Source organism: Lissotriton vulgaris, chromosome 5 (assembly GCF_964263255.1).
Source record: "Lissotriton vulgaris chromosome 5, aLisVul1.2, whole genome shotgun sequence".
Lineage (NCBI taxonomy): Eukaryota > Metazoa > Chordata > Amphibia > Caudata > Salamandridae > Lissotriton > Lissotriton vulgaris.
Window position 1 is genome coordinate 623,369,343 of NC_141693.1, and position 20,985 is coordinate 623,390,327.

Here is a 20,985-nt window from a genome sequence, read left to right on the forward strand (position 1 = left end):
GGAGGGGAAATCGCCCATGTCATCATAGACCAACTAGTTCAATATATTGTGCACGAAGTGGATAGTAGAAGGCAAATGCTGGAAATAACAGTGTCATATTGGTATTGGTTCTGACCCAAGGTATTAATAGGGAAATAAGCCATCCTGGTAAGGAACACCAGCATAGGACAGTTCATCCAGATATTGGCCAAGAGATAAGTGTAACCAAAGAGTGTTAAGGTAAGAACTGATGAGGAGGGATGGCGAGGGGCCAGCCAGGCACAAGGAGTCGCACTCAATTGCATTGGGTGAGCCTGTTGATGCAAACAACACCAATAAGTTTGCATCTATGTAAGACCCGCAACACAAAGTTGCTCTAGAGAATCAAAACACAAAATTTTTACGGAGGGTCAAAGGGGTAATAGTTTAACGACCTGTCTCCTCATGCCCCTGTACATGAGATCAACCACACAAAAAGAGAAGACCAGGTCTGGAGTGGTGTGCTGTCCTGACTGGTGCACAAAGGATCACATGGATATGTGTGTAGGACGGTGTCTTGCATTACACAGGGCTAGAAAAGTCCCATCAGACCACCCTCGTGGCGGCTTATCATCATGTGGGAGACGGGCAATTACTCCATATACTGCCCGTGCCATCCAAAGGCAGTGCCTGTAGTCACAATTGCGTGCGATCTACAGTTTAGAAAGAAGAGTGTGCAGTGCTTAGAGAGAAGTGTGCATGATTAAAAATGACTACCTAAACTGGAAAATTTTCCTTAAAGCATTAGTGTAGGTGTCAAGATTAAAAACGCGCTCCCGGTATTCAAAAAATGTAAGAGTACATTATGGCGCTGTGCAGTATGGTCAGTCGACTAGTTTCAGCTAGATAGAGAATTGCTCCAGCTTTCATCAGGAACTTGTCAATTGGTAAGCTACTGCAATACAGTGTGAAAAATAATTCAAAAGTGCAAACACATTGGATTCACACAACAGCGTGCAATATACTTAAAGAGGCAGAGACATTGGAAGCTCATTATCCGATGTGGGCAGGAAGGAAATGTTCTTCCTGTGTAAGAAACAAAATGGTATATACTATGTATCCAATAACACACATAAAACAGCATAATCCAAATGAACACCATCAACACCAAACACACCTGCGATAACAATTGGCATACCGCAATTTAAATAAGCATATTAGCTTAATCACGAAGAGGCATTTCCTCTCTGTGATACTCACCCAGCTTTTTGTGGGTGAAGACCTCACCTCACCCGGCAACCGCTCGGGAAATGGAGGCCCCGCTCTGATGTGTAGAAAAAGAGGGACACAGTTAGCCCAAAGATCAGCCGTGTCCAGCCGAATCGCTCTACACCAAACACCAATGCACGTGTGATAGACACCTCGCTGACTGTCTTATCCCAAGCCATTCCCGCCAGATCAATACTACTTATGAGTTGGTAATACTCTATTGATATTCATTGTTACAAAAAGTAAGAGTGAAAACCCTAGAACTAAGATGGTAAAATAGACAGTAATAGCCGTCTAATATCTCATCACTGTTGTTGTGAATAATCCTAAGGGTACTGAGATGAATATCAGCACAATTGTGCTGTTGTTCAAAGAAAAAGGAGAAAAAAAAGAACCCCGTTTTTGCCCTCAATGGCGCTACAATCCATAGGGTATGAGGCATACTTAGCCAATTAACATGACAAAATCTGCTCAATTCAACAGCAGTGTGCGATGTCACAAAACACCATAGGACCCGCTACCTAGCAGCATTGTCTGTACTTATGCCAATACTAAGTGCTCGAAAATAGTACTCGCGCGCTCCAAAGACTCACCTGTCCGTCGGTACCCAACGCTCAAAATAGAGCGGAAGGGGAGGCACCGACGGCTTAGGAGGATCGGTTTTTAAAAAAAAGCGCGAGGGAGCGAATACATTAAGCCAATTGCGACACCCTTAGTGTCAATCTACCAATGGATAAAGACCCTCGCAGCCTGACCCACATGGCAAGGAGAAATGGGCTCACCTGTGTGTAACCGGGAACATGCTCGGTGGAGTTGGATCAGTTCCGCCTCACACTAGTCTCCTCGCGCATGCGTAGGGCTGTTAAAAGTTAAAAGCCACTTTACTATCGCGCATGCGCTGAGCTTAGAAGAAAAACGTCTGAACACTCGCAACTATAAACGGAGAGAGCGCATCCTCTCTACTGCTCAGAGAAGCAAGGCTTCACCTTTGTTCAATATGGGGGCTAGATTTGGCCTCTGTGCAGCGAACGATCACCGCATATATTTAAGACATGGAGGGGAAATCGCCCATGTCATCATAGACCAACTAGGTCAATATATTGTGCACGAAGTGGATAGTAGAAGGCAAATGCTGGAAATAACAGTGTCATATTGGTATTGGTTCTGACCCAAGGTATTAATAGGGAAATAAGCCATCCTGGTAAGGAACACCAGCATAGGACAGTTCATCCAGATATTGGCCAAGAGATAAGTGTAACCAAAGAGTGTTAAGGTAAGAACTGATGAGGAGGGATGGCGAGGGGCCAGCCAGTCACAAGGAGTCGCACTCAATTGCATTGGGTGAGCCTGTTGATGCAAACAACACCAATAAGTTTGCATCTATGTAAGACCCGCAACACAAAGTTGCTCTAGAGAATCAAAACACAAAATTTTTACGGAGGGTCAAAGGGGTAATAGTTTAACGACCTGTCTCCTCATGCCCCTGTACATGAGATCAACCACACAAAAAGAGAAGACCAGGTCTGGAGTGGTGTGCTCTCCTGACTGGTGCACAAAGGATCTCATGGATATGTGTGTAGGACGGTGTGTTGCATTACACAGGGCTAGAAAAGTCCCATCAGACCACCCTCGTGGCGGCATATCATCATGTGGGAGACGGGCAATTACTCCATATACTGCCCGTGCCATCCAAAGGCAGTGCCTGTAGTCACAATTGCGTGCGATCTACAGTTAAGAAAGAAGAGTGTGCAGTGCTTAGAAAGAAGTGTGCATGATTAAAAATGACTACCTAAACTGGAAAATTTTCCTTAAAGCATTAGTGTAGGTGTCAAGATTAAAAACGCGCGCCCGGTATTCAAAAAATGTAAGAGTACATTATGGCGCTGTGCAGTATGGTCGGTCGACTAGTTTCAGCTAGATAGAGAATTGCTCCAGCTTTCATCAGGACCTTGTCAATTGGTAAGCTACTGCAATACAGTGTGAAAAATAATTCAAAAGTGCAAACACATTGGATTCACACAACAGCGTGCAATATACTTAAAGAGGCAGAGACATTGGAAGCTCATTATCCGATGTGGGCAGGAAGGAAATGTTCTTCCTGTGTAAGAAACAAAATGGTATATACTATGTATCCAATAACACACATAAAACAGCATAATCCAAATGAACACCATCAACACCAAACACACCTGCGATAACAATTGGCATACCGCAATTTAAATAAGCATATTAGCTTAATCACGAAGAGGCATTTCCTCTCTGTGATACTCACCCAGCTTTTTGTGGGTGAAGACCTCACCTCACCCGGCAACCGCTCGGGAAATGGAGGCCCCGCTCTGATGTGTAGAAAAAGAGGGACACAGTTAGCCCAAAGATCAGCCGTGTCCAGCCGAATCGCTCTACACCAAACACCAATGCACGTGTGATAGACACCTCGCTGACTGTCTTATCCCAAGCCATTCCCGCCAGATCAATACTGCTTATGAGTTGGTAATACTCTATTGATATTCATTGTTACAAAAAGTAAGAGTGAAAACCCTAGAACTAAGATGGTAAAATAGACAGTAATAGCCGTCTAATATCTCATCACTGTTGTTGTGAATAATCCTAAGGGTACTGAGATGAATATCAGCACAATTGTGCTGTTGTTCAAAGAAAAAGGGGAAAAAAAAGAACCCCGTTTTTGCCCTCAACGGCGCTACAATCCATAGGGTATGAGGCATACTTAGCCAATTAACATGACAAAATCTGCTCAATTCAACAGCAGTGTGCGATGTCACAAAACACCATAGGACCCGCTACCTAGCAGCATTGTCTGTACTTATGCCAATACTAAGTGCTCGAAAATAGTACTCGCGCGCTCCAAAGACTCACCTGTCCTTCGGTACCCAACGCTCAAAATAGAGCGGAAGGGGAGGCACCGACGGCTTAGGAGGATCGGTTTTTAAAAAAAAGCGCGAGGGAGCGAATACATTAAGCCAATTGCGACACCCTTAGTGTCAATCTACCAATGGATAAAGACCCTCGCAGCCTGACCCACATGGCAAGGAGAAATGGGCTCACCTGTGTGTAGCCGGGAACATGCTCGGTGGAGTTGGATCAGTTCCGCCTCACACTAGTCTCCTCGCGCATGCGTAGGGCTGTTAAAAGTTAAAAGCCACTTTACTATCGCGCATGCGCTGAGCTTAGAAGAAAAACGTCTGAACACTCGCAACTATAAACGGAGAGAGCGCATCCTCTCTACTGCTCAGAGAAGCAAGGCTTCACCTTTGTTCAATATGGGGGCTAGATTTGGCCTCTGTGCAGCGAACGATCACCGCATATATTTAAGACATGGAGGGGAAATCGCCCATGTCATCATAGACCAACTAGGTCAATATATTGTGCACGAAGTGGATAGTAGAAGGCAAATGCTGGAAATAACAGTGTCATATTGGTATTGGTTCTGACCCAAGGTATTAATAGGGAAATAAGCCATCCTGGTAAGGAACACCAGCATAGGACAGTTCATCCAGATATTGGCCAAGAGATAAATGTAACCAAAGAGTGTTAAGGTAAGAACTGATGAGGAGGGATGGCGAGGGGCCAGCCAGGCACAAGGAGTCGCACTCAATTGCATTGGGTGAGCCTGTTGATGCAAACAACACCAATAAGTTTGCATCTATGTAAGACCCGCAACACAAAGTTGCTCTAGAGAATCAAAACACAAAATTTTTACGGAGGGTCAAAGGGGTAATAGTTTAACGACCTGTCTCCTCATGCCCCTGTACATGAGATCAACCACACAAAAAGAGAAGACCAGGTCTGGAGTGGTGTGCTGTCCTGACTGGTGCACAAAGGATCACATGGATATGTGTGTAGGACGGTGTGTTGCATTACACAGGGCTAGAAAAGTCCCATCAGACCACCCTCGTGGCGGCTTATCATCATGTGGGAGACGGGCAATTACTCCATATACTGCCCGTGCCATCCAAAGGCAGTGCCTGTAGTCACAATTGCGTGCGATCTACAGTTTAGAAAGAAGAGTGTGCAGTGCTTAGAGAGAAGTGTGCATGATTAAAAATGACTACCTAAACTGGAAAATTTTCCTTAAAGCATTAGTGTAGGTGTCAAGATTAAAAACGCGCTCCCGGTATTCAAAAAATGTAAGAGTACATTATGGCGCTGTGCAGTATGGTCAGTCGACTAGTTTCAGCTAGATAGAAAATTGCTCCAGCTTTCATCAGGAACTTGTCAATTGGTAAGCTACTGCAATACAGTGTGAAAAATAATTCAAAAGTGCAAACACATTGGATTCACACAACAGCGTGCAATATACTTAAAGAGGCAGAGACATTGGAAGCTCATTATCCGATGTGGGCAGGAAGGAAATGTTCTTCCTGTGTAAGAAACAAAATGGTATATACTATGTATCCAATAACACACATAAAACAGCATAATCCAAATGAACACCATCAACACCAAACACACCTGCGATAACAATTGGCATACCGCAATTTAAATAAGCATATTAGCTTAATCACGAAGGGGCATTTCCTCTCTGTGATACTCACCCAGCTTTTTGTGGGTGAAGACCTCACCTCACCCGGCAACCGCTCGGGAAATGGAGGCCCCGCTCTGATGTGTAGAAAAAGAGGGACACAGTTAGCCCAAAGATCAGCCGTGTCCAGCCGAATCGCTCTACACCAAACACCAATGCACGTGTGATAGACACCTCGCTGACTGTCTTATCCCAAGCCATTCCCGCCAGATCAATACTACTTATGAGTTGGTAATACTCTATTGATATTCATTGTTACAAAAAGTAAGAGTGAAAACCCTAGAACTAAGATGGTAAAATAGACAGTAATAGCCGTCTAATATCTCATCACTGTTGTTGTGAATAATCCTAAGGGTACTGAGATGAATATCAGCACAATTGTGCTGTTGTTCAAAGAAAAAGGGGAAAAAAAAGAACCCCGTTTTTGCCCTCAATGGCGCTACAATCCATAGGGTATGAGGCATACTTAGCCAATTAACATGACAAAATCTGCTCAATTCAACAGCAGTGTGCGATGTCACAAAACACCATAGGACCCGCTACCTAGCAGCATTGTCTGTACTTATGCCAATACTAAGTGCTCGAAAATAGTACTCGCGCGCTCCAAAGACTCACCTGTCCGTCGGTACCCAACGCTCAAAATAGAGCGGAAGGGGAGGCACCGACGGCTTAGGAGGATCGGTTTTTAAAAAAAAGCGCGAGGGAGCGAATACATTAAGCCAATTGCGACACCCTTAGTGTCAATCTACCAATGGATAAAGACCCTCGCAGCCTGACCCACATGGCAAGGAGAAATGGGCTCACCTGTGTGTAACCGGGAACATGCTCGGTGGAGTTGGATCAGTTCCGCCTCACACTAGTCTCCTCGCGCATGCGTAGGGCTGTTAAAAGTTAAAAGCCACTTTACTATCGCGCATGCGCTGAGCTTAGAAGAAAAACGTCTGAACACTCGCAACTATAAACGGAGAGAGCGCATCCTCTCTACTGCTCAGAGAAGCAAGGCTTCACCTTTGTTCAATATGGGGGCTAGATTTGGCCTCTGTGCAGCGAACGATCACCGCATATATTTAAGACATGGAGGGGAAATCGCCCATGTCATCATAGACCAACTAGGTCAATATATTGTGCACGAAGTGGATAGTAGAAGGCAAATGCTGGAAATAACAGTGTCATATTGGTATTGGTTCTGACCCAAGGTATTAATAGGGAAATAAGCCATCCTGGTAAGGAACACCAGCATAGGACAGTTCATCCAGATATTGGCCAAGAGATAAGTGTAACCAAAGAGTGTTAAGGTAAGAACTGATGAGGAGGGATGGCGAGGGGCCAGCCAGTCACAAGGAGTCGCACTCAATTGCATTGGGTGAGCCTGTTGATGCAAACAACACCAATAAGTTTGCATCTATGTAAGACCCGCAACACAAAGTTGCTCTAGAGAATCAAAACACAAAATTTTTACGGAGGGTCAAAGGGGTAATAGTTTAACGACCTGTCTCCTCATGCCCCTGTACATGAGATCAACCACACAAAAAGAGAAGACCAGGTCTGGAGTGGTGTGCTCTCCTGACTGGTGCACAAAGGATCTCATGGATATGTGTGTAGGACGGTGTGTTGCATTACACAGGGCTAGAAAAGTCCCATCAGACCACCCTCGTGGCGGCATATCATCATGTGGGAGACGGGCAATTACTCCATATACTGCCCGTGCCATCCAAAGGCAGTGCCTGTAGTCACAATTGCGTGCGATCTACAGTTAAGAAAGAAGAGTGTGCAGTGCTTAGAAAGAAGTGTGCATGATTAAAAATGACTACCTAAACTGGAAAATTTTCCTTAAAGCATTAGTGTAGGTGTCAAGATTAAAAACGCGCGCCCGGTATTCAAAAAATGTAAGAGTACATTATGGCGCTGTGCAGTATGGTCGGTCGACTAGTTTCAGCTAGATAGAGAATTGCTCCAGCTTTCATCAGGACCTTGTCAATTGGTAAGCTACTGCAATACAGTGTGAAAAATAATTCAAAAGTGCAAACACATTGGATTCACACAACAGCGTGCAATATACTTAAAGAGGCAGAGACATTGGAAGCTCATTATCCGATGTGGGCAGGAAGGAAATGTTCTTCCTGTGTAAGAAACAAAATGGTATATACTATGTATCCAATAACACACATAAAACAGCATAATCCAAATGAACACCATCAACACCAAACACACCTGCGATAACAATTGGCATACCGCAATTTAAATAAGCATATTAGCTTAATCACGAAGAGGCATTTCCTCTCTGTGATACTCACCCAGCTTTTTGTGGGTGAAGACCTCACCTCACCCGGCAACCGCTCGGGAAATGGAGGCCCCGCTCTGATGTGTAGAAAAAGAGGGACACAGTTAGCCCAAAGATCAGCCGTGTCCAGCCGAATCGCTCTACACCAAACACCAATGCACGTGTGATAGACACCTCGCTGACTGTCTTATCCCAAGCCATTCCCGCCAGATCAATACTGCTTATGAGTTGGTAATACTCTATTGATATTCATTGTTACAAAAAGTAAGAGTGAAAACCCTAGAACTAAGATGGTAAAATAGACAGTAATAGCCGTCTAATATCTCATCACTGTTGTTGTGAATAATCCTAAGGGTACTGAGATGAATATCAGCACAATTGTGCTGTTGTTCAAAGAAAAAGGGGAAAAAAAAGAACCCCGTTTTTGCCCTCAACGGCGCTACAATCCATAGGGTATGAGGCATACTTAGCCAATTAACATGACAAAATCTGCTCAATTCAACAGCAGTGTGCGATGTCACAAAACACCATAGGACCCGCTACCTAGCAGCATTGTCTGTACTTATGCCAATACTAAGTGCTCGAAAATAGTACTCGCGCGCTCCAAAGACTCACCTGTCCTTCGGTACCCAACGCTCAAAATAGAGCGGAAGGGGAGGCACCGACGGCTTAGGAGGATCGGTTTTTAAAAAAAAGCGCGAGGGAGCGAATACATTAAGCCAATTGCGACACCCTTAGTGTCAATCTACCAATGGATAAAGACCCTCGCAGCCTGACCCACATGGCAAGGAGAAATGGGCTCACCTGTGTGTAGCCGGGAACATGCTCGGTGGAGTTGGATCAGTTCCGCCTCACACTAGTCTCCTCGCGCATGCGTAGGGCTGTTAAAAGTTAAAAGCCACTTTACTATCGCGCATGCGCTGAGCTTAGAAGAAAAACGTCTGAACACTCGCAACTATAAACGGAGAGAGCGCATCCTCTCTACTGCTCAGAGAAGCAAGGCTTCACCTTTGTTCAATATGGGGGCTAGATTTGGCCTCTGTGCAGCGAACGATCACCGCATATATTTAAGACATGGAGGGGAAATCGCCCATGTCATCATAGACCAACTAGGTCAATATATTGTGCACGAAGTGGATAGTAGAAGGCAAATGCTGGAAATAACAGTGTCATATTGGTATTGGTTCTGACCCAAGGTATTAATAGGGAAATAAGCCATCCTGGTAAGGAACACCAGCATAGGACAGTTCATCCAGATATTGGCCAAGAGATAAATGTAACCAAAGAGTGTTAAGGTAAGAACTGATGAGGAGGGATGGCGAGGGGCCAGCCAGGCACAAGGAGTCGCACTCAATTGCATTGGGTGAGCCTGTTGATGCAAACAACACCAATAAGTTTGCATCTATGTAAGACCCGCAACACAAAGTTGCTCTAGAGAATCAAAACACAAAATTTTTACGGAGGGTCAAAGGGGTAATAGTTTAACGACCTGTCTCCTCATGCCCCTGTACATGAGATCAACCACACAAAAAGAGAAGACCAGGTCTGGAGTGGTGTGCTGTCCTGACTGGTGCACAAAGGATCACATGGATATGTGTGTAGGACGGTGTGTTGCATTACACAGGGCTAGAAAAGTCCCATCAGACCACCCTCGTGGCGGCTTATCATCATGTGGGAGACGGGCAATTACTCCATATACTGCCCGTGCCATCCAAAGGCAGTGCCTGTAGTCACAATTGCGTGCGATCTACAGTTTAGAAAGAAGAGTGTGCAGTGCTTAGAGAGAAGTGTGCATGATTAAAAATGACTACCTAAACTGGAAAATTTTCCTTAAAGCATTAGTGTAGGTGTCAAGATTAAAAACGCGCTCCCGGTATTCAAAAAATGTAAGAGTACATTATGGCGCTGTGCAGTATGGTCAGTCGACTAGTTTCAGCTAGATAGAAAATTGCTCCAGCTTTCATCAGGAACTTGTCAATTGGTAAGCTACTGCAATACAGTGTGAAAAATAATTCAAAAGTGCAAACACATTGGATTCACACAACAGCGTGCAATATACTTAAAGAGGCAGAGACATTGGAAGCTCATTATCCGATGTGGGCAGGAAGGAAATGTTCTTCCTGTGTAAGAAACAAAATGGTATATACTATGTATCCAATAACACACATAAAACAGCATAATCCAAATGAACACCATCAACACCAAACACACCTGCGATAACAATTGGCATACCGCAATTTAAATAAGCATATTAGCTTAATCACGAAGGGGCATTTCCTCTCTGTGATACTCACCCAGCTTTTTGTGGGTGAAGACCTCACCTCACCCGGCAACCGCTCGGGAAATGGAGGCCCCGCTCTGATGTGTAGAAAAAGAGGGACACAGTTAGCCCAAAGATCAGCCGTGTCCAGCCGAATCGCTCTACACCAAACACCAATGCACGTGTGATAGACACCTCGCTGACTGTCTTATCCCAAGCCATTCCCGCCAGATCAATACTACTTATGAGTTGGTAATACTCTATTGATATTCATTGTTACAAAAAGTAAGAGTGAAAACCCTAGAACTAAGATGGTAAAATAGACAGTAATAGCCGTCTAATATCTCATCACTGTTGTTGTGAATAATCCTAAGGGTACTGAGATGAATATCAGCACAATTGTGCTGTTGTTCAAAGAAAAAGGGGAAAAAAAAGAACCCCGTTTTTGCCCTCAATGGCGCTACAATCCATAGGGTATGAGGCATACTTAGCCAATTAACATGACAAAATCTGCTCAATTCAACAGCAGTGTGCGATGTCACAAAACACCATAGGACCCGCTACCTAGCAGCATTGTCTGTACTTATGCCAATACTAAGTGCTCGAAAATAGTACTCGCGCGCTCCAAAGACTCACCTGTCCGTCGGTACCCAACGCTCAAAATAGAGCGGAAGGGGAGGCACCGACGGCTTAGGAGGATCGGTTTTTAAAAAAAAGCGCGAGGGAGCGAATACATTAAGCCAATTGCGACACCCTTAGTGTCAATCTACCAATGGATAAAGACCCTCGCAGCCTGACCCACATGGCAAGGAGAAATGGGCTCACCTGTGTGTAACCGGGAACATGCTCGGTGGAGTTGGATCAGTTCCGCCTCACACTAGTCTCCTCGCGCATGCGTAGGGCTGTTAAAAGTTAAAAGCCACTTTACTATCGCGCATGCGCTGAGCTTAGAAGAAAAACGTCTGAACACTCGCAACTATAAACGGAGAGAGCGCATCCTCTCTACTGCTCAGAGAAGCAAGGCTTCACCTTTGTTCAATATGGGGGCTAGATTTGGCCTCTGTGCAGCGAACGATCACCGCATATATTTAAGACATGGAGGGGAAATCGCCCATGTCATCATAGACCAACTAGGTCAATATATTGTGCACGAAGTGGATAGTAGAAGGCAAATGCTGGAAATAACAGTGTCATATTGGTATTGGTTCTGACCCAAGGTATTAATAGGGAAATAAGCCATCCTGGTAAGGAACACCAGCATAGGACAGTTCATCCAGATATTGGCCAAGAGATAAGTGTAACCAAAGAGTGTTAAGGTAAGAACTGATGAGGAGGGATGGCGAGGGGCCAGCCAGTCACAAGGAGTCGCACTCAATTGCATTGGGTGAGCCTGTTGATGCAAACAACACCAATAAGTTTGCATCTATGTAAGACCCGCAACACAAAGTTGCTCTAGAGAATCAAAACACAAAATGTTTACGGAGGGTCAAAGGGGTAATAGTTTAACGACCTGTCTCCTCATGCCCCTGTACATGAGATCAACCACACAAAAAGAGAAGACCAGGTCTGGAGTGGTGTGCTCTCCTGACTGGTGCACAAAGGATCTCATGGATATGTGTGTAGGACGGTGTGTTGCATTACACAGGGCTAGAAAAGTCCCATCAGACCACCCTCGTGGCGGCATATCATCATGTGGGAGACGGGCAATTACTCCATATACTGCCCGTGCCATCCAAAGGCAGTGCCTGTAGTCACAATTGCGTGCGATCTACAGTTAAGAAAGAAGAGTGTGCAGTGCTTAGAAAGAAGTGTGCATGATTAAAAATGACTACCTAAACTGGAAAATTTTCCTTAAAGCATTAGTGTAGGTGTCAAGATTAAAAACGCGCGCCCGGTATTCAAAAAATGTAAGAGTACATTATGGCGCTGTGCAGTATGGTCGGTCGACTAGTTTCAGCTAGATAGAGAATTGCTCCAGCTTTCATCAGGACCTTGTCAATTGGTAAGCTACTGCAATACAGTGTGAAAAATAATTCAAAAGTGCAAACACATTGGATTCACACAACAGCGTGCAATATACTTAAAGAGGCAGAGACATTGGAAGCTCATTATCCGATGTGGGCAGGAAGGAAATGTTCTTCCTGTGTAAGAAACAAAATGGTATATACTATGTATCCAATAACACACATAAAACAGCATAATCCAAATGAACACCATCAACACCAAACACACCTGCGATAACAATTGGCATACCGCAATTTAAATAAGCATATTAGCTTAATCACGAAGAGGCATTTCCTCTCTGTGATACTCACCCAGCTTTTTGTGGGTGAAGACCTCACCTCACCCGGCAACCGCTCGGGAAATGGAGGCCCCGCTCTGATGTGTAGAAAAAGAGGGACACAGTTAGCCCAAAGATCAGCCGTGTCCAGCCGAATCGCTCTACACCAAACACCAATGCACGTGTGATAGACACCTCGCTGACTGTCTTATCCCAAGCCATTCCCACCAGATCAATACTGCTTATGAGTTGGTAATACTCTATTGATATTCATTGTTACAAAAAGTAAGAGTGAAAACCCTAGAACTAAGATGGTAAAATAGACAGTAATAGCCGTCTAATATCTCATCACTGTTGTTGTGAATAATCCTAAGGGTACTGAGATGAATATCAGCACAATTGTGCTGTTGTTCAAAGAAAAAGGGGAAAAAAAAGAACCCCGTTTTTGCCCTCAACGGCGCTACAATCCATAGGGTATGAGGCATACTTAGCCAATTAACATGACAAAATCTGCTCAATTCAACAGCAGTGTGCGATGTCACAAAACACCATAGGACCCGCTACCTAGCAGCATTGTCTGTACTTATGCCAATACTAAGTGCTCGAAAATAGTACTCGCGCGCTCCAAAGACTCACCTGTCCTTCGGTACCCAACGCTCAAAATAGAGCGGAAGGGGAGGCACCGACGGCTTAGGAGGATCGGTTTTTAAAAAAAAGCGCGAGGGAGCGAATACATTAAGCCAATTGCGACACCCTTAGTGTCAATCTACCAATGGATAAAGACCCTCGCAGCCTGACCCACATGGCAAGGAGAAATGGGCTCACCTGTGTGTAGCCGGGAACATGCTCGGTGGAGTTGGATCAGTTCCGCCTCACACTAGTCTCCTCGCGCATGCGTAGGGCTGTTAAAAGTTAAAAGCCACTTTACTATCGCGCATGCGCTGAGCTTAGAAGAAAAACGTCTGAACACTCGCAACTATAAACGGAGAGAGCGCATCCTCTCTACTGCTCAGAGAAGCAAGGCTTCACCTTTGTTCAATATGGGGGCTAGATTTGGCCTCTGTGCAGCGAACGATCACCGCATATATTTAAGACATGGAGGGGAAATCGCCCATGTCATCATAGACCAACTAGGTCAATATATTGTGCACGAAGTGGATAGTAGAAGGCAAATGCTGGAAATAACAGTGTCATATTGGTATTGGTTCTGACCCAAGGTATTAATAGGGAAATAAGCCATCCTGGTAAGGAACACCAGCATAGGACAGTTCATCCAGATATTGGCCAAGAGATAAATGTAACCAAAGAGTGTTAAGGTAAGAACTGATGAGGAGGGATGGCGAGGGGCCAGCCAGGCACAAGGAGTCGCACTCAATTGCATTGGGTGAGCCTGTTGATGCAAACAACACCAATAAGTTTGCATCTATGTAAGACCCGCAACACAAAGTTGCTCTAGAGAATCAAAACACAAAATTTTTACGGAGGGTCAAAGGGGTAATAGTTTAACGACCTGTCTCCTCATGCCCCTGTACATGAGATCAACCACACAAAAAGAGAAGACCAGGTCTGGAGTGGTGTGCTGTCCTGACTGGTGCACAAAGGATCACATGGATATGTGTGTAGGACGGTGTGTTGCATTACACAGGGCTAGAAAAGTCCCATCAGACCACCCTCGTGGCGGCTTATCATCATGTGGGAGACGGGCAATTACTCCATATACTGCCCGTGCCATCCAAAGGCAGTGCCTGTAGTCACAATTGCGTGCGATCTACAGTTTAGAAAGAAGAGTGTGCAGTGCTTAGAGAGAAGTGTGCATGATTAAAAATGACTACCTAAACTGGAAAATTTTCCTTAAAGCATTAGTGTAGGTGTCAAGATTAAAAACGCGCTCCCGGTATTCAAAAAATGTAAGAGTACATTATGGCGCTGTGCAGTATGGTCAGTCGACTAGTTTCAGCTAGATAGAAAATTGCTCCAGCTTTCATCAGGAACTTGTCAATTGGTAAGCTACTGCAATACAGTGTGAAAAATAATTCAAAAGTGCAAACACATTGGATTCACACAACAGCGTGCAATATACTTAAAGAGGCAGAGACATTGGAAGCTCATTATCCGATGTGGGCAGGAAGGAAATGTTCTTCCTGTGTAAGAAACAAAATGGTATATACTATGTATCCAATAACACACATAAAACAGCATAATCCAAATGAACACCATCAACACCAAACACACCTGCGATAACAATTGGCATACCGCAATTTAAATAAGCATATTAGCTTAATCACGAAGGGGCATTTCCTCTCTGTGATACTCACCCAGCTTTTTGTGGGTGAAGACCTCACCTCACCCGGCAACCGCTCGGGAAATGGAGGCCCCGCTCTGATGTGTAGAAAAAGAGGGACACAGTTAGCCCAAAGATCAGCCGTGTCCAGCCGAATCGCTCTACACCAAACACCAATGCACGTGTGATAGACACCTCGCTGACTGTCTTATCCCAAGCCATTCCCGCCAGATCAATACTACTTATGAGTTGGTAATACTCTATTGATATTCATTGTTACAAAAAGTAAGAGTGAAAACCCTAGAACTAAGATGGTAAAATAGACAGTAATAGCCGTCTAATATCTCATCACTGTTGTTGTGAATAATCCTAAGGGTACTGAGATGAATATCAGCACAATTGTGCTGTTGTTCAAAGAAAAAGGGGAAAAAAAAGAACCCCGTTTTTGCCCTCAATGGCGCTACAATCCATAGGGTATGAGGCATACTTAGCCAATTAACATGACAAAATCTGCTCAATTCAACAGCAGTGTGCGATGTCACAAAACACCATAGGACCCGCTACCTAGCAGCATTGTCTGTACTTATGCCAATACTAAGTGCTCGAAAATAGTACTCGCGCGCTCCAAAGACTCACCTGTCCGTCGGTACCCAACGCTCAAAATAGAGCGGAAGGGGAGGCACCGACGGCTTAGGAGGATCGGTTTTTAAAAAAAAGCGCGAGGGAGCGAATACATTAAGCCAATTGCGACACCCTTAGTGTCAATCTACCAATGGATAAAGACCCTCGCAGCCTGACCCACATGGCAAGGAGAAATGGGCTCACCTGTGTGTAACCGGGAACATGCTCGGTGGAGTTGGATCAGTTCCGCCTCACACTAGTCTCCTCGCGCATGCGTAGGGCTGTTAAAAGTTAAAAGCCACTTTACTATCGCGCATGCGCTGAGCTTAGAAGAAAAACGTCTGAACACTCGCAACTATAAACGGAGAGAGCGCATCCTCTCTACTGCTCAGAGAAGCAAGGCTTCACCTTTGTTCAATATGGGGGCTAGATTTGGCCTCTGTGCAGCGAACGATCACCGCATATATTTAAGACATGGAGGGGAAATCGCCCATGTCATCATAGACCAACTAGGTCAATATATTGTGCACGAAGTGGATAGTAGAAGGCAAATGCTGGAAATAACAGTGTCATATTGGTATTGGTTCTGACCCAAGGTATTAATAGGGAAATAAGCCATCCTGGTAAGGAACACCAGCATAGGACAGTTCATCCAGATATTGGCCAAGAGATAAGTGTAACCAAAGAGTGTTAAGGTAAGAACTGATGAGGAGGGATGGCGAGGGGCCAGCCAGTCACAAGGAGTCGCACTCAATTGCATTGGGTGAGCCTGTTGATGCAAACAACACCAATAAGTTTGCATCTATGTAAGACCCGCAACACAAAGTTGCTCTAGAGAATCAAAACACAAAATGTTTACGGAGGGTCAAAGGGGTAATAGTTTAACGACCTGTCTCCTCATGCCCCTGTACATGAGATCAACCACACAAAAAGAGAAGACCAGGTCTGGAGTGGTGTGCTCTCCTGACTGGTGCACAAAGGATCTCATGGATATGTGTGTAGGACGGTGTGTTGCATTACACAGGGCTAGAAAAGTCCCATCAGACCACCCTCGTGGCGGCATATCATCATGTGGGAGACGGGCAATTACTCCATATACTGCCCGTGCCATCCAAAGGCAGTGCCTGTAGTCACAATTGCGTGCGATCTACAGTTAAGAAAGAAGAGTGTGCAGTGCTTAGAAAGAAGTGTGCATGATTAAAAATGACTACCTAAACTGGAAAATTTTCCTTAAAGCATTAGTGTAGGTGTCAAGATTAAAAACGCGCGCCCGGTATTCAAAAAATGTAAGAGTACATTATGGCGCTGTGCAGTATGGTCGGTCGACTAGTTTCAGCTAGATAGAGAATTGCTCCAGCTTTCATCAGGACCTTGTCAATTGGTAAGCTACTGCAATACAGTGTGAAAAATAATTCAAAAGTGCAAACACATTGGATTCACACAACAGCGTGCAATATACTTAAAGAGGCAGAGACATTGGAAGCTCATTATCCGATGTGGGCAGGAAGGAAATGTTCTTCCTGTGTAAGAAACAAAATGGTATATACTATGTATCCAATAACACACATAAAACAGCATAATCCAAATGAACACCATCAACACCAAACACACCTGCGATAACAATTGGCATACCGCAATTTAAATAAGCATATTAGCTTAATCACGAAGAGGCATTTCCTCTCTGTGATACTCACCCAGCTTTTTGTGGGTGAAGACCTCACCTCACCCGGCAACCGCTCGGGAAATGGAGGCCCCGCTCTGATGTGTAGAAAAAGAGGGACACAGTTAGCCCAAAGATCAGCCGTGTCCAGCCGAATCGCTCTACACCAAACACCAATGCACGTGTGATAGACACCTCGCTGACTGTCTTATCCCAAGCCATTCCCACCAGATCAATACTGCTTATGAGTTGGTAATACTCTATTGATATTCATTGTTACAAAAAGTAAGAGTGAAAACCCTAGAACTAAGATGGTAAAATAGACAGTAATAGCCGTCTAATATCTCATCACTGTTGTTGTGAATAATCCTAAGGGTACTGAGATGAATATCAGCACAATTGTGCTGTTGTTCAAAGAAAAAGGGGAAAAAAAAGAACCCCGTTTTTGCCCTCAACGGCGCTACAATCCATAGGGTATGAGGCATACTTAGCCAATTAACATGACAAAATCTGCTCAATTCAACAGCAGTGTGCGATGTCACAAAACACCATAGGACCCGCTACCTAGCAGCATTGTCTGTACTTATGCCAATACTAAGTGCTCGAAAATAGTACTCGCGCGCTCCAAAGACTCACCTGTCCTTCGGTACCCAACGCTCAAAATAGAGCGGAAGGGGAGGCACCGACGGCTTAGGAGGATCGGTTTTTAAAAAAAAGCGCGAGGGAGCGAATACATTAAGCCAATTGCGACACCCTTAGTGTCAATCTACCAATGGATAAAGACCCTCGCAGCCTGACCCACATGGCAAGGAGAAATGGGCTCACCTGTGTGTAACCGGGAACATGCTCGGTGGAGTTGGATCAGTTCCGCCTCACACTAGTCTCCTCGCGCATGCGTAGGGCTGTTAAAAGTTAAAAGCCACTTTACTATCGCGCATGCGCTGAGCTTAGAAGAAAAACGTCTGAACACTCGCAACTATAAACGGAGAGAGCGCATCCTCTCTACTGCTCAGAGAAGCAAGGCTTCACCTTTGTTCAATATGGGGGCTAGATTTGGCCTCTGTGCAGCGAACGATCACCGCATATATTTAAGACATGGAGGGGAAATCGCCCATGTCATCATAGACCAACTAGGTCAATATATTGTGCACGAAGTGGATAGTAGAAGGCAAATGCTGGAAATAACAGTGTCATATTGGTATTGGTTCTGACCCAAGGTATTAATAGGGAAATAAGCCATCCTGGTAAGGAACACCAGCATAGGACAGTTCATCCAGATATTGGCCAAGAGATAAATGTAACCAAAGAGTGTTAAGGTAAGAACTGATGAGGAGGGATGGCGAGGGGCCAGCCAGGCACAAGGAGTCGCACTCAATTGCATTGGGTGAGCCTGTTGATGCAAACAACACCAATAAGTTTGCATCTATGTAAGACCCGCAACACAAAGTTGCTCTAGAGAATCAAAACACAAAATTTTTACGGAGGGTCAAAGGGGTAATAGTTTAACGACCTGTCTCCTCATGCCCCTGTACATGAGATCAACCACACAAAAAGAGAAGACCAGGTCTGAAGTGGTGTGCTGTCCTGACTGGTGCACAAAGGATCACATGGATATGTGTGTAGGACGGTGTGTTGCATTACACAGGGCTAGAAAAGTCCCATCAGACCACCCTCGTGGCGGCATATCATCATGTGGGAGACGGGCAATTACTCCATATACTGCCCGTGCCATCCAAAGGCAGTGCCTGTAGTCACAATTGCGTGCGATCTACAGTTTAGAAAGAAGAGTGTGCAGTGCTTAGAGAGAAGTGTGCATTATTAAAAATGACTACCTAAACTGGAAAATTTTCCTTAAAGCATTAGTGTAGGTGTCAAGATTAAAAACGCGCGCCCGGTATTCACAAAATGTAAGAGTACATTATGGCGCTGTGCAGTATGGTCGGTCGACTAGTTTCAGCTAGATAGAGAATTGCTCCAGCTTTCATCAGGACCTTGTCAATTGGTAAGCTACTGCAATACAGTGTGAAAAATAATTCAAAAGTGCAAACACATTGGATTCACACAACAGCGTGCAATATACTTAAAGAGGCAGAGACATTGGAACCTCATTATCCGATGTGGGCAGGAAGGAAATGTTCTTCCTGTGTAAGAAACAAAATGCTATATACTATGTATCCAATAACACACATAAAACAGCATAATCCAAATGAACACCATCAACACCACACACACCTGCGATAACAATTGGCATACCGCAATTTAAATAAGCATATTAGCTTAATCACGAAGAGGCATTTCCTCTCTGTGATACTCACCCAGCTTTTTGTGGGTGAAGACCTCACCTCACCCGGCAACCGCTCGGGAAATGGAGGCCCCGCTCTGATGTGTAGAAAAAGAGGGACACAGTTAGCCCAAAGATCAGCCGTGTCCAGCCGAATCGCTCTACACCAAACACCAATGCACGTGTGATAGACACCTCGCTGACTGTCTTATCCCAAGCCATTCCCGCCAGATCAATACTGCTTATGAGTTGGTAATACTCTATTGATATTCATTGTTACAAAAAGTAAGAGTGAAAACCCTAGAACTAAGATGGTAAAATAGACAGTAATAGCCGTCTAATATCTCATCACTGTTGTTGTGAATAATCCTAAGGGTACTGAGATGAATATCAGCACAATTGTGCTGTTGTTCAAAGAAAAAGGGGAAAAAAAAGAACCCCGTTTTTGCCCTCAATGGCGCTACAATCCATAGGGTATGAGGCATACTTAGCCAATTAACATGACAAAATCTGCTCAATTCAACAGCAGTGTGCGATGTCACAAAACACCATAGGACCCGCTACCTAGCAGCATTGTCTGTACTTATGCCAATACTAAGTGCTCGAAAATAGTACTCGCGCGCTCCAAATACTCACCTGTCCGTCAGTACCCAACGCTCAAAATAGAGCGGAAGGGGAGGCACCGACGGCTTAGGAGTATTGATCTGGCGGGAATGGCTTGGGATAAGACAGTCAGCGAGGTGTCTATCACACGTGCATTGGTGTTTGGTGTAGAGCGATTCGGCTGGACACGGCTGATCTTTGGGCTAACTGTGTCCCTCTTTTTCTACACATCAGAGCGGGGCCTCCATTTCCCGAGCGGTTGCCGGGTGAGGTGAGGTCTTCACCCTCAAAAAGCTGGGTGAGTATCACAGAGAGGAAATGCCTCTTCGTGAATAAGCTAATATGCTTATTTAAATTGCGGTATGCCAATTGTTATCGCAGGTGTGTTTGGTGTTGATGGTGTTCATTTGGATTATGCTGTTTTATGTGTGTTATTGGATACATAGTATATACCATTTTGTTTCTTACACAGGAAGAACATTTCCTTCCTGCCCACATCGGATAATGAGGTTCCAATGTCTCTGCCTCTTTAAGTATATTGCACGCTGTTGTGTGAATCCAATGTGTTTGCACTTTTGAATTATTTTTCACACTGTATTGCAGTAGCTTACCAATTGACAAGGTCCTGATGAAAGCTGGAGCAATTCTCTATCTAGCTGAAACTAGTCGACCGACCATACTGCACAGCGCCATAATGTACTCTTACATTTTTTGAATACCGGGCGCGCGTTTTTAATCTTGACACCTACACTAATGCTTTAAGGAAAATTTTCCAGTTTAGGTAGTCATTTTTAATCATGCACACTTCTCTCTAAGCACTGCACACTCTTCTTTCTAAACTGTAGATCGCACGCAATTGTGACTACAGGCACTGCCTTTGGATGGCACAGGCAGTATATGGAGTAATTGCCCGTCTCCCACATGATGATATGCCGCCACGAGGGTGGTCT